This window comes from Phyllobates terribilis, unplaced genomic scaffold, assembly GCF_046119375.1.
Source record: "Phyllobates terribilis strain yellow unplaced genomic scaffold, ASM4611937v1 Scaffold_2__4_contigs__length_985480577, whole genome shotgun sequence".
NCBI lineage: Eukaryota > Metazoa > Chordata > Amphibia > Anura > Dendrobatidae > Phyllobates > Phyllobates terribilis.
This window is the reverse complement of record NW_027362762.1, coordinates 371,208,299-371,220,734: the sequence shown is the minus strand read 5'-3', so window position 1 is coordinate 371,220,734 and position 12,436 is coordinate 371,208,299. Positions and strand designations below refer to the sequence as shown.

The 12,436-nt window shown below is 46.0% G+C and overlaps 1 protein-coding gene across 2 annotated transcripts in view; it reads left to right on the top strand.

The window, feature by feature from the left end:
* Positions 1 to 543: 543 nt before the first annotated feature.
* Positions 544 to 12,436, top strand: part of LOC141252203 (uncharacterized) — a 98,494-nt gene continuing 86,601 nt past the window's right edge. The window contains exon 1 of one of the 2 annotated variants that reach the window (XM_073670480.1): positions 544 to 853. The gene's annotated coding sequence lies outside the window, so the exon portion shown is untranslated. Of the gene's footprint in view, positions 854 to 1,742; positions 1,859 to 12,436 lie in introns of those variants that run through there. The other variant, XM_073670481.1, reaches the window with a different exon arrangement.

Here is a 12,436-nt window from a genome sequence, read left to right as displayed (position 1 = left end):
AACCTAGAAGCGAAGCCACAATAAGAATAAAAATTCCCCCAAATGTCACTGTACGGGAGTAAATCATATTTGATTTCATACTGTAGTGATACTGTAGTGACATCAGAGAGTAGTGGTAATAAAATAGGAATAAAGGTAAAAGACACAGTGATTTCATAGTACAGAAAATAAATACTGATATCTCCTTGTTTGGCCAAGTTCCTACTTTAAAGAGAACCTGTCCTGTTTGCCGATTGTCAGTGGCTTGGATCTCCGAGACATAACTTTTCACTACTGAACTTGCATTATTTTTATGAAAATAATGAACAGACAAACAGTACAAAGTGTTTAGGTGTTCACCAGACAATGACTGTCACTCACACCTCTCTGTACGGCTGTGTGTAGAGTATCTTGGACACACATTTATCATGATCAACTGTAAGTAACTGCAGAAAAGATGACAATGACATTAGTGCCTCAGGGTGTTTGCTGAGGCATTGTGTTGTTGGCTGCCTCCTCCTGTGGACATGACCAACGCTTAAGCAAACAGCTATAATGGACTATAACTGTAACCCTGCCTTGCCGCCTGGATTTCAGTTTCTTCCCTGTCTTTTGTATACACTCAATGAATGTAACTTGGCCTCCAGGTGGGACCGGCTGCCTGGTCCTGGGTCTCTTGTACCTGTAAAGTGCATTTCAGTTGTAAGGACTAACTTAGGGAGCACCTCTCCTGGCACTAACGGAAATCAATGCATTTGTGAAAGTACAATAGGAGCGAACAGCATAAAAGTGCCCAGGGTAAAATGAGGAGAAAATTGGAATCATGTGAATAGGGTTCTTCTGAGCCAGAATCTCTTGCTTCGGGAAATATAAGGTAAGTTGACTGCTATTTACTGGTAACCTGTTCATATACTCTTAAATTGTATTGCTTTATATAACGCAGGTTTGGAGCTAAATTCCTAACATACTGTTTTTTCTAAATTTAATTTCCAAAGTGCTGATCACGAGCGCAGCAGCTCCAGGAAAAGTTAATAATGTCTTCTTACATATCCCATCTGTATAAGAACAGTCTATGTCGCTAGATCCTTAAAGGGAACCTGTCACCAGAAAAAAACACTATAAACCTGCAGATATTAATAACGTTATTAACCTGACCTGTGCCAGCACTTAGCTGAATGCTACGGGAAGAAAATGAACTTTATTCCCCTCCCCGGCAGCATTCGGGTTTCAGTCACGGGGGTGGTGTCGGCGCAGGTTCAGTCTGCGGCTGTAAACGCGCCCCTGGCACTGTCTGACAGCCGGCCGCAATACAGAGCCAGTGTCAGTCAGTGCCGGGACTGTATACTCAGAGCGGTGACTGAACCCGCGCCAGCGCCGCCCCCATAACTGAAGCTGGAAATCTGCCGGGGGAAATAAAGTTAATTTTCTCCTGCAGCGTTTGGCTAAATACCGGCACGGGGCGGGTTAACAACGCTATTAGCCTGCAGATTAATCCCCACATCTGCAGGTTAATAGCGTTTTTTCTGTTGACAGGTTCCCACTAACTTTTTTATTCAGTAAATGAGTGTGTATGTGCATGTAATGTAGTGATTGTATTAATATACTCGCCGACCACTGCGCTCTCCGGTGTGCAGCACCATTCTTCTCAGTGACGTGACCGCTCTGCAGACTGTCTGGGTCACTCTGCACTCTGTGTGAGCCGGAAGTGACTGTTACAATGTAAACCTATGGAGCGTCAGAAGGAGGCTCCATAAACTTATATTGTAAAAGAGACTTCCGGCTCACACAGAGTGCAGAGTGACCCTGTTAGTCTCAATCTCCGTGACGTCAATGAGAAGCGAAGCAGAACAGCGCTGGACACTGGAGAGAGTGGCAGTAGGTGAGTATATTAATACACTCACACACGTTTAATGAATAAAAATCTTAGTGGGAGTGATTCTCTAAGGATATAATTCACATGTAAGACCCTAAGAGTGGTGGCACTTAAATACCAATACTTTTTGTTAAGGAAAATAAAAAAACCTGAGAACATTTATGAATCTGTTTCACTGAAGAAGTTACGATAAAGCATATTTATCAACTGACACTGAAATCTGCTTGGAACTGTATATGCACACCCAAGATGACGGCTCGGTAGTGTAATGTGCAATACTAGGAGCTTATTTATATAAAATATATAATTATTTTATATTTTTAGCATGTGACACAGAAAAAAGTCGTCAATATAAGATTGCCGGGGTAGTCTCTCAGCTGTTTCAAGGGGCTGTAGCACTTGTGCTAGCACTGCTGCTTTCCCAATGTTTTGCATTGCTTTATGCATCTGCAAGCAGTCTACGCGGCTGCGGCTGAGCTGGCTACTGCAGCATTGTCCCATCCACCTCAGTGGGACAGTGTTACATAAACAACATGCACAGAACAATTCTTGGCTTATTTTACATCCACATCTTATTAATTGAAAATTATACTTTTATATGAAAGTTGCATGTATATGATACTGTTTTCACCTTTGTGTTACTCTAGTTTTGAAACACATAAAATACTGTTAAGACTGCAGCTGCTCAATGATATAAAGCAGCACAGTGGTTCAGTGGTTAAAAGACTGTACCCTTGCAGCACTGGAGTCCTGGGTTCAAATCTCACTAAGGACAACATCTACAAGAAGTTTATATGTCCTCCTCACATTTGCATGGATTTCCTTTGGGTACTCTGGTCTCACACTCCAAAGACATACTGATAGGGAATTTAGATTATGAGCCCCATTAGGGACAGCGATGACGATGTCTGTAAAAAAAAAAATACATGGGTAGATATACCACTGGTGCAACCTGTGCAGGCGCACAGGGTTCCAAGAGGTAAGGGAGCACAATACCACCTCCAAAGCAGGTAGAATTGGGCATTATGATGAACTATTGGACAAAAAAAAGAGCCCATTTAATGTTCTTGCACAGGGACCCTCTTCTGTCTATGTCCACCCCTATATAAAGCTGTATGTATATCAAGCCTAGTAAGTATTTAACTTTTTTTTAAGAAATTGTTTGCCAGGAACATACTTCCTGACAACTAATCCACTGGACTGTCTTTTATGAAGCAACTAAATTAGCAATATGCTAAAAGTAGATTACCTGCAGTTAAAGGGAATCTGTCAGGATCACTATGCCGCCCAAACTGCCACCAGTATCACACAGATCCCTATCACTATGTTTTATTGAAGTGAACTCTGTAGCCATAAGTGACAAAAAACACTTCTGCTTTTCCGCTGGTTCATGAAATGCTAATTAGCTAGTACTAGTCCAGTGTCTATTCTCTCCGGTCTAGTCCCAGCCTCGGGTGCTGTAATCACGCACAATCTGCATGATTGACATTTTCTTCACTGAGCTCAGACATACCTTCATTTTTTAAGTTCTTGCACAGGCACCTAATAGCCTATACTGAGGCTATGACTGGGCATAGTGAAGAAGATGTTAAATGCACCAAGTGGACGTGATTACAGCACCCGAAGCCAAGACTAGTCTTAGCGAGAATAGTCATAGCCAATTAGCATGTCATGAGCTGCGAAACAAAAGTGTTGTTGGCGTTTGTAGCTCCAGAGTTGTGTCACACCATCACAACAATTGATTAAAAGGAGAGTTCGGGCTGTGTATGATACTGGTGGCAGTTTGGGTGCCTTAGTTTGTTGGCACCCGGTCTCCTCGGGCTCGTATGATATTGTTATGTCACACGAGCCCTGCAACTAATCAGCGGTTGCTTACACTCTCACTTACTTCAGATGAAATTGACACCTGGAAGAAGTGAGAGGTGCTGCTGCTCTCCAACTTTCTCCTTTTGTCAGTTACGTCTAAAAGAAGTGAGAGAGAAGCGGATGGTGATTGGCTGTAGGACTTGTGTAACATAATAATGTAATGCGAACCCTGGAAGACCAGGTGCCAATATCGCTGAAATGGCGCCCCCACTGGAGGGGATTTCTAATTATTATTTTACATGGGGCAAATATAGTGATTGAAAAGGTGTTGTCTGAGTGTAAGAGTGTGACAGGGACCGTCATGTGCCTTCCTTCCTGAAAGACATATATATATATACGTTTATAAAATGTGTGTTGTGAAATGTGATTTTACTGTATTTCTGTGGAGTAATTTAGTATTGGAAAATGCATAGAATCTTCTAAGCACTAATGTATGCAGTTCCTGTATTATAATATAACCAATGTACAATATTAGTAATGTGTAGTGTACAGGGAAAGTATAGCATTAGATTTAGAACATAAAATGTAGTACAAAGCTTAGAGGTTAGATTAAGGAATGGAAATATGCAGTGGTGGGCATATTAGTTGTAGGAAGTAGTGTACAGAAACAGATTCAGTCAATATGGTTTGGACCTGCCCAGCATGGGAGGGGAAAGGTCAGACAACAAGGGAGAGAATTTCTTGATTAGGTCAGATAGAGATAGTATTCAGTAATAGAGACAAGAAAACCAAATTCACGGGCAGTGGGCTGGAGGCACGAGAAGTATTGATTGTTCTGTTGCTATGGGATCCTGTGGAACTCCCTGCGGACATTCCTGGAACATCCGGAGCCTAAGACTTGGAAAGGCATGAGGAGTATGGGGGCAGATATTGTCAATACTGCGAAGCTGGACAGAAAATCCCTGGGGCTGAAGGATCAAGTAAGTGGAGGGATAGTTCAGGATGAAATGACAGAGAACATTAAATTGTACTGTGCTATGGACTTAAGTGAAAAAGAAGGTTGTGCCCAATACTGCATGTGGTCATCTATGGAACTTGGACTATTAAGTAAAGTTGAACTGGTCCCCTGATTTATGTGCGGCTGTTTCTCGATCTGGAAGAATGGAGACCTGTGGCCAAAACATGAGTGTTCTGCATGGTGGTACACACGGCACATGTAGACTGGGACAAGTTTTATTTGTAAGGAGCCAGGGTGATGAGAAACAGCCCCTCGACAATGACTACCGTACCTTACATGAGTAGTGGACAATCCCTTTAAGAAATTCATATCAGGATGTGGTGAACATTTTGAACCCACAGGTGCTTCACAGAATTTTATACTGTTGGGTTGTCTAAATGAAAAATTGTATTTTTGCCAGTAAAATGATGTTTTAGCCCCAAATTTTTCATTTTCAGAGGGAATACATAATAGGAGGAAATGGACCCCAAAATTTGTAAAGCAATTTTTCCTGAATGTGGCAATACCCAATATGTGGTCAAAAACTTCTCTTTGTGCACACGGGTGGGCTCTGAATTGCTATTTGGTTTTTGGAGCACAAATTTGAAAGTAAGACCACATGCACATGTGTCACCCCAGGCCTGGATGCCACAAACTTGTAAGGCTGTGTCTGAGAGCAGGAGGGAGGTTCTCTGGTCATGGACCATTTGCATGCCGCACCTCCTGTCCCAGGCCAGTAGGGGGAGCAGGCTGCCCCTATAAAAACTGGTACTGAGGGCAGGGTTAGGGAGACCAGGCCCCGCTTCTGAAGCATCCAGAAGGGTTCCCAGAAGCTGAGGGACAGGTCAGCAGCAGCGGAGGAGTCCAGGAGGCAAAGTAGGAGCAGAAAGCCAGGGACAGAGGCGACGAGAGCCGTTCCTGGCAGAGAGAGACTACATACCGGACACTGGGGTCCGAGGCTGTCAGGGTTACAAGCCCTGCAGCAGAAAACCAACCCGCAAGGGATTTCAGGTCCCTTGGCCAAAAAGCCTGGAGGTTCTGCCACCCAGAGGGACCGGTACAGCACGGAGAAGCTACAGGTACCTAAGGCCCGAGTCGCAAGCCATACAGGCGTAGTACACGGCAAGCTCAGGGACGTGGGCTATAGTACCACTAAAGGGGGAGATAGTCAGCAAGGGCAGAGAGAGAACGGTAGGCCTACCTACTCACCCTGACCAGCGGAGCTCGCCTGAATGCCCTCAGACACCCAGGTCCATTCCTACCCTGTACTCCTGGTGGGTCTATGATAAGATCAGTAAAAGACCCTGGACTGCATTATTGGACTCTGTGTGGTTACTGCTGCGCCTGCACCATCACCCCCAGCATCCTATCACACGGCCCTGAGACTACACTCCTCCCGTGGGGAGTTGTACTATTCCCTGCTGCATCCCCAACACCAGCCTCAGCGGTCTGCCTTGCAGCTGCGGTCCTCCCTGACCGCAATCCATGGGTTTCGTAGTCGGACATTACCTAAAACACATCATTGGCTACCACTGGTCTGACCACCCTGAGCCACGGGACCGGGTCGCCACTACTACTCCCAGCATTGCCCTGAAGTCCGGTCCTGAGTGCCCCACGGCCCAGGGGGTGAGTCACACACATTCAGTATTTGGTCAGTATTTTACCTCAGTATTTGTAAGCCAAAGCTAGGAGTGGGTGATAAATACAGAAGTGGTGACTAGTGATGAGCGAGCATACTCGCAAGTACTCGGTACTCGCCCGAGCATCTCGGTACTCAAGATGCTTGGAGCTCGCCGAGTACTTCAGAGATGCTCGAGTCCCCTCCCTGCATGTTTTGCGCCAATCAACATGCACTGATTGTCTGCCACACACTGTAATGCTGCAGCCATGTTGGTTGTGGCATTACAGTGATTGGCTGGCCGCACAGCATCATCAGGTCTATATCAGACTTGGCGCCGCCGTGCTCGTCACAGTCGACTCCGCAATCAGGCAGTGTAGGGAGAGGTGCTGCTGAGCTAGGGAGAGATTTGGTTGTTTATTAGTTAGTGTAGGTATTCTACAAGGTTCTCTACATATCCAACTCAACTAACAGTCCTTCTGAGGACTAATCCAGCTGCAGAGATATCAGTGCTAGGCAGGCAGGTAGGGTATATAGCAGACTGCAGTGCATATAGCAAGAGGGTCAATTCCAGTTCTGTCTGCTGGAGCTTTCACAGATATTTCTAGAAATAGCCCCAGGTATCAGGGGCCAGGAATATTTTTTTTTATCTTAAAATCCTGATTATTTGCTTAAAAAGCAATCCAGAGAACACTGTTTTTCTGCACCATTTGCTTGTTGGCACTGCAGAATACAGCCAGGTCCTTTCCATATTACAGAGCTAAAAATCCAGCCATTTAAAACTGTGGTTTGTCCTACACATGGATCACATATAATTGCGCTGAAAATTCTGCCATTTCTGGCCTCCATTGAAATTTTGTTGCAGTGTGTCAGCGAACTTATTGACACGAGGTTGCTGTTAAAAATAGTTACCTACAGACCAGCTATTTAAAACTGTCATTTGTCCGTCACACGGATCACATATAAGTTCGCTCTAAATTCAGTCATTTGTAGTGAGCGAGGAAGATATTGTCCTCCATTTAAAATGGGCAAGGCACGTGGCAAGGGACGGGGAACTGGACGTGATGGTGATGGTGCATGCAGAGGCCAAGGCCGTGGGTAAGCTGAAATTGTGCCACAACAAACACCCACATCTTCTCGCTCGACCTTCCTGTCCCAAGTAATAGGGGACCGCAGAACACCACTATTGAACACAGAGCAGTGTGAAAATGTTATTGGTTGCATAGCAGATAATGCTACCAGTCACTTAGCCACCACCACCACCACCCTTTCTTCCACATGGTCAAGTCTCAGTAGCCGTGAGTCTGGACCGAATATTCCTCACCCTGATCCTCCGTCTTCCCACCATACCGAGTGCCCGGAGACAACTGATCCCACACTTGGACACTCTGAAGAGCTGTTCACTTTTCCATTTATAGATGAGGGCCTCTCGCCTGGCTCACTTGAAGCGCGGCAAGAGTAGATCGCATGCAACGATGCCCAAATATTTGAGCAGTCACGGTCATACGAAGGCAACAGTGGGAAAGTGTCACAAGAGGTAGACGATGATGAGACACCATTGCCAGAAAGTTAGGAGGAGGACCAGGGTGCGGAAGTGGAAGACGAGGTGGTGGATGATATAGTAACTGACCTAACCTGGCAGGAGGACATGCAGAGCGAGGACAGCAGCACACAGGGGGAGGGAGGCAGAGCACCCCAACAGGCAGGAAGAAGCAGTGTGGTGGCTGCAGACAGAAGACGGGCAACCGTTCCCCGTAACACCAACATGACGGAAGTTGCCAGTACAACTGTTAGGTCTTCCCGAGTCTGGTTGTTTTTTAAAGACTCTGCAGATAACCCCAAAAAGGCCATTTGCACCACCTGCCAGGCCAGCTTCAGCAGGGGTAGCAAAACTACCAGCCTGACCACCACCGGCATTATCAGGCACGTGGCAGCAAAGCACCCGACTTTGTGGGCCGAACCCCAGGGTCCAGGAGCAGTGTCTGCGGGTGACACCACTGCTTCTTCCGCTGTTGTGCGTGCAAGCCAATCCTCTCTCCATAGTGCATGTGAAGATGCCTCCTGCCCTGCACCTGTCGTTGCACACTCTCAACTAGCATCATCAGCAAGCACGTCCTTGTACCAGTGCAGTGTTCAGTTGTCCATACCCCAGTCCTTGGAACGCAAACGCAAATACGCAGCCAATGCCCCACAGGCCATACTACTAAATTTCGCGATTGCTTGCGCTCTCAATGTTGCCTTTTAGGCTCGTGGAGACGGAAGCTCTCCGCAACCTGATGGCGGCGGCCATCCCTCGGTACTCGGTCCCCAGCCACCACTATTTCTCTGGGTGTGCCATCCCCGCATTACACAAGCACGTGTCCCACAACATTAGCCATGCCCTCAACAATGCAGCTACAGGGAAAGTCCACCTAACCACGGACACATGGACAAGTGCTTGTGGGCAAGGATGTCTCGCTGACGACACACTGGGTTAACATAGTGGAAGCCGGGACCCAGTCGGATATTGGGAAGGAAAACATCCTCCCGACACTGAGGATTGTGGGCCCTGGTCAATCAGGGTTGCCCCCACGGTCTAAAGCTCCTGCACCTCAGCCTCCATCTCTGAAATTATCACATCAGTCACAAGCTGGAAGCACTGCCTCAGCCAAGTGGCAACAGGCTGTGCTGAAGCTAATATGCTTAGGTGACAAACCGCACAATGCTGAAGAGTTGTGGACAGTTCTGAAAGAAAAGGCAGATCTGTGTCTGACACCGCTGAACCTACAGCCAGGCATGGTCGTGTGTGACAATGGCCGGAACCTGGTGGCAGCTCTGAGGCGAGGCGAGCTCACACATGTACCATGCCTGGCCCATGTGCTCATGGTTCAGCGGTTTCTCAAAACTTACCTGGAGCTGCCGGATCAACTTGTCAAAGTATGTGTGCCCATTTTAGAAAGTCAGCTACAGCTTCCTCCGCCCTTGCCATGCTTCAGCAGCGTTTGCAGCTTCCAGCTCACCGACTGGTGTGTGATGTCCCCACTCATTGGAACTCTACACTGCAGATGTTGGGAAGGATTTGTGAGCAGAAGAGGGCAGTTGTTGACTTCCAGTATCAACATGGCCGTCGGTATTCAGTTAAGACTCCACACATAAGACCTCAGGAGTGGACATGGATGTCAGACATATGTACCATCCTCCAAAACTTTGAGGACTCCACCAAAATGGAGAGCGGCGATACTTAGCATCACCATCCCGCTTCTCTGTCTTCTGAAACCCTCTCTGCTCAAATCAAAGAGGATGCATTGCAGGCGGAGCATGATGAGATGGAGCAAGGAACCATACAGGGTGATTACACACAGCCCAGCCTCATCTCATCCCAACGTGGATTGGATGACAATGAGGAAGAGGAGGAGGAGTAAGAAGAGCTAGTTTCATGCGCTATAGACGGTACTACCTGCACAACTGTCATACCGTCTGTTCAGAGTGGATGGCCTGAGGACTGGGGGAAGGAGGAGGAGAGCATGGTAAGTCGTCCTCTTGGTGACGACACGGAAGTCTTGCCTGTTAGCAGTCTGGCACGCATGGCTGACTTTGTTACTCTGCCTTTTCCGTGACCCTCGCGTTCTCAAAATTTTGGGTGACAGTCATTACTGGTTGGTGACACTTCTAGACCCACGCTACCAGGAGAACTTTCTATCTCTTATTCCTGAGGCGGACAGGTCTACAAAAATGGGGCAGTACCAGAAGGCCCTTGTTGCGGAATTATTAAAAAAATTCCCATCTGAAAACGCTGGCGGCAGAGGTCACAGTTCATTGGATAACCAAGGAGTACAGGCTAGAGAGACACAACTCCAATCCAGCAGAGGCAGGGGAACACTGTCAAAGTTCTGGGAGAATTTTTTCAGCCTCTTCCATCGCACAGGTCCTGAGGCGTGGTGTACTCTCACAAGGAGTGCAAAGTTTGGGAAGATGCTGAGGGAGTACCTTGCCGACCATACCAACATCCTCCATGATTCCTCTGTGACTTATAATTATTAGGTATCCAATCTGGACATGTGGAATGAATTGTCTCTCTCTGCGCTCTCTGTCTTTTTTTGGGAGGTGTATTCCCATGCACCTTTTCATACCCACAAATGGGTATACGCTTCCTGGTTTTGGCTATTTGCTCTTGTCCTCCTCCTTCTCCTCATCCTCCACCACCATATCACCAGGGTGACCGTGGTCCGTGATGCAACACCCACATAATTTTTTTAAAGGGTGTTTATGATGCAAGTAAAAAAAAATTTTTATACAGCATGTTCATGTATACCCCCAGGGGTAAATGTTTGTCAGCCCACTTAGTGTATGGGCATTACAAGTATAGGAGACCCGCTCCTTTCTAATGGGAACATTTTTTTATGAGGCCCTCCTCCACATCTTTTCCAAGGTGCATTGGAGTGTCTCCCAATTTTTGGCAGCCCTTGCATTCACTGCATAGGCCAACACTATGGGAGACCCACTTCCTAATAATGGGAACATTTTTTCATGAGGCCCTCTACGTCTCTTCCAACGGGCATTGAAGTGCCTCCCAATTTTTGGCAGCCCTTGCATTCACTGCATAGGCAAACAGTATAGGAGACCCACTTCCTAATAATGGGAACATTGTTTTCAGGAGACCCTCCTCTAAGTCTCTTCAAAGGGGTATTGGAGTGCGTCCAAATTTTCAAAGGGGTATTGGGGTGCGTCCAAATTTTGGGCAGCCCTGCCACTCACTGCATATGCAATAACAGTATAGGAGACCCACTCTTTAGTAATGGGAACAACAAAGCATAGCCGGCTGATGGCTCTCTAAGAATAGTGAGGGCCAACTGCTGGCCCTTTAAGAACAGTAAAGGCTGCCTGATGGCCCTATAAAAATAGGCTTTGTGACTTTCAGAGTCCCTCCTTCATAAATGAAACAGGATGTGTATTATCATGTCTCACACACCACATGGCCAGATAAGGTTGTAAAATGTTAAAATGACATTTCCCGGTGAATGCATTTGTCATGGTTGAAAGCAATGCAAAAGTGCAAAAGCACATCAAAAACGCTATGTGTGAACATAGCCGAAGGTGTGGAAGAGTATTTTTGTTTTTGGCTATTTATTTTGCCTTATATACAAGTCATTACCCTGGAAAGCATGATCCTTAACATATTTCCCAGGAAAATCCATTTTGGTTTCGTTTTTGTATTTTTATTGTGAGTCCGTAAAAGTGGCGTAATACCTCTGACAACGTTGTTGACAGCAGTGACCTGGGAGTCAGAAATGCTTCCAGAGGTCTTCCCCATGCTGTTCCCATGTCATTTGAGCACTATTCCCATCGATTTGGGCAATTTTTAGGCCCTCTGCAGACCGCCGGGGAGCCACCTGAAAAATGCTCGAGTTTCCCATAGACTTACATTGGGCTCGTTGCTCGGGTCGAGCACCCGAGTATTCCAATGTGCTCAACCCAAGCAACGAGCACCAGAGCGTTTTAGTGCTCGCCCATCACTATTGGTGAGTGTTTCTATTATACTTTTCCTCTAACTATTCCCCTTCCCTCAGATACTGAGGAAAAAAACTGAATGTGTGAACGTGGCCTAATAGAATGCCCCTTACATTGCCCCAAAAGTGACAGAACAGAGAAAAACCTCAGTGATCTCAATTTAAATACTAAAGTCCTCACTAAATTAATTTAGGAGTATAATGAGAATTTTTATCCCACAGATATTTCACAGATTTCTTTAGCTTGGGCTGTCTGAAAATGAAAAATGACAATTGTTACAATAATAAATAGCACAAAATGTTTCATTGGCTAGTTAATTCATTGATTTTTTATTTATTTTACTCACTTATATAGCACCATTAATTCCACAAGCGCCTTACAGACATCATAACTGTCTCCATCGAGGCTCACAATTTAAATTCCCTAAATTAGCAATATACTAAAAGTAGATTACCTGCAGTTAAAGGATCACTATGTCCCCCAAACTGGCACCAGTATCATACTGATCCCTATCACTGAGTTTTATTGAAGTGTCTGGAAGACAGTGACTAAAAACAGTTCTGCTTTTCCGTTTGTTCATGAAATGCTAATTAGCTAGTACTAGTCCAGTGTCTATTCTCTCCGGACTAGTCCCAGCCTCGGGTGCTGTAATCCCGCACAATCTGCATGATTGACA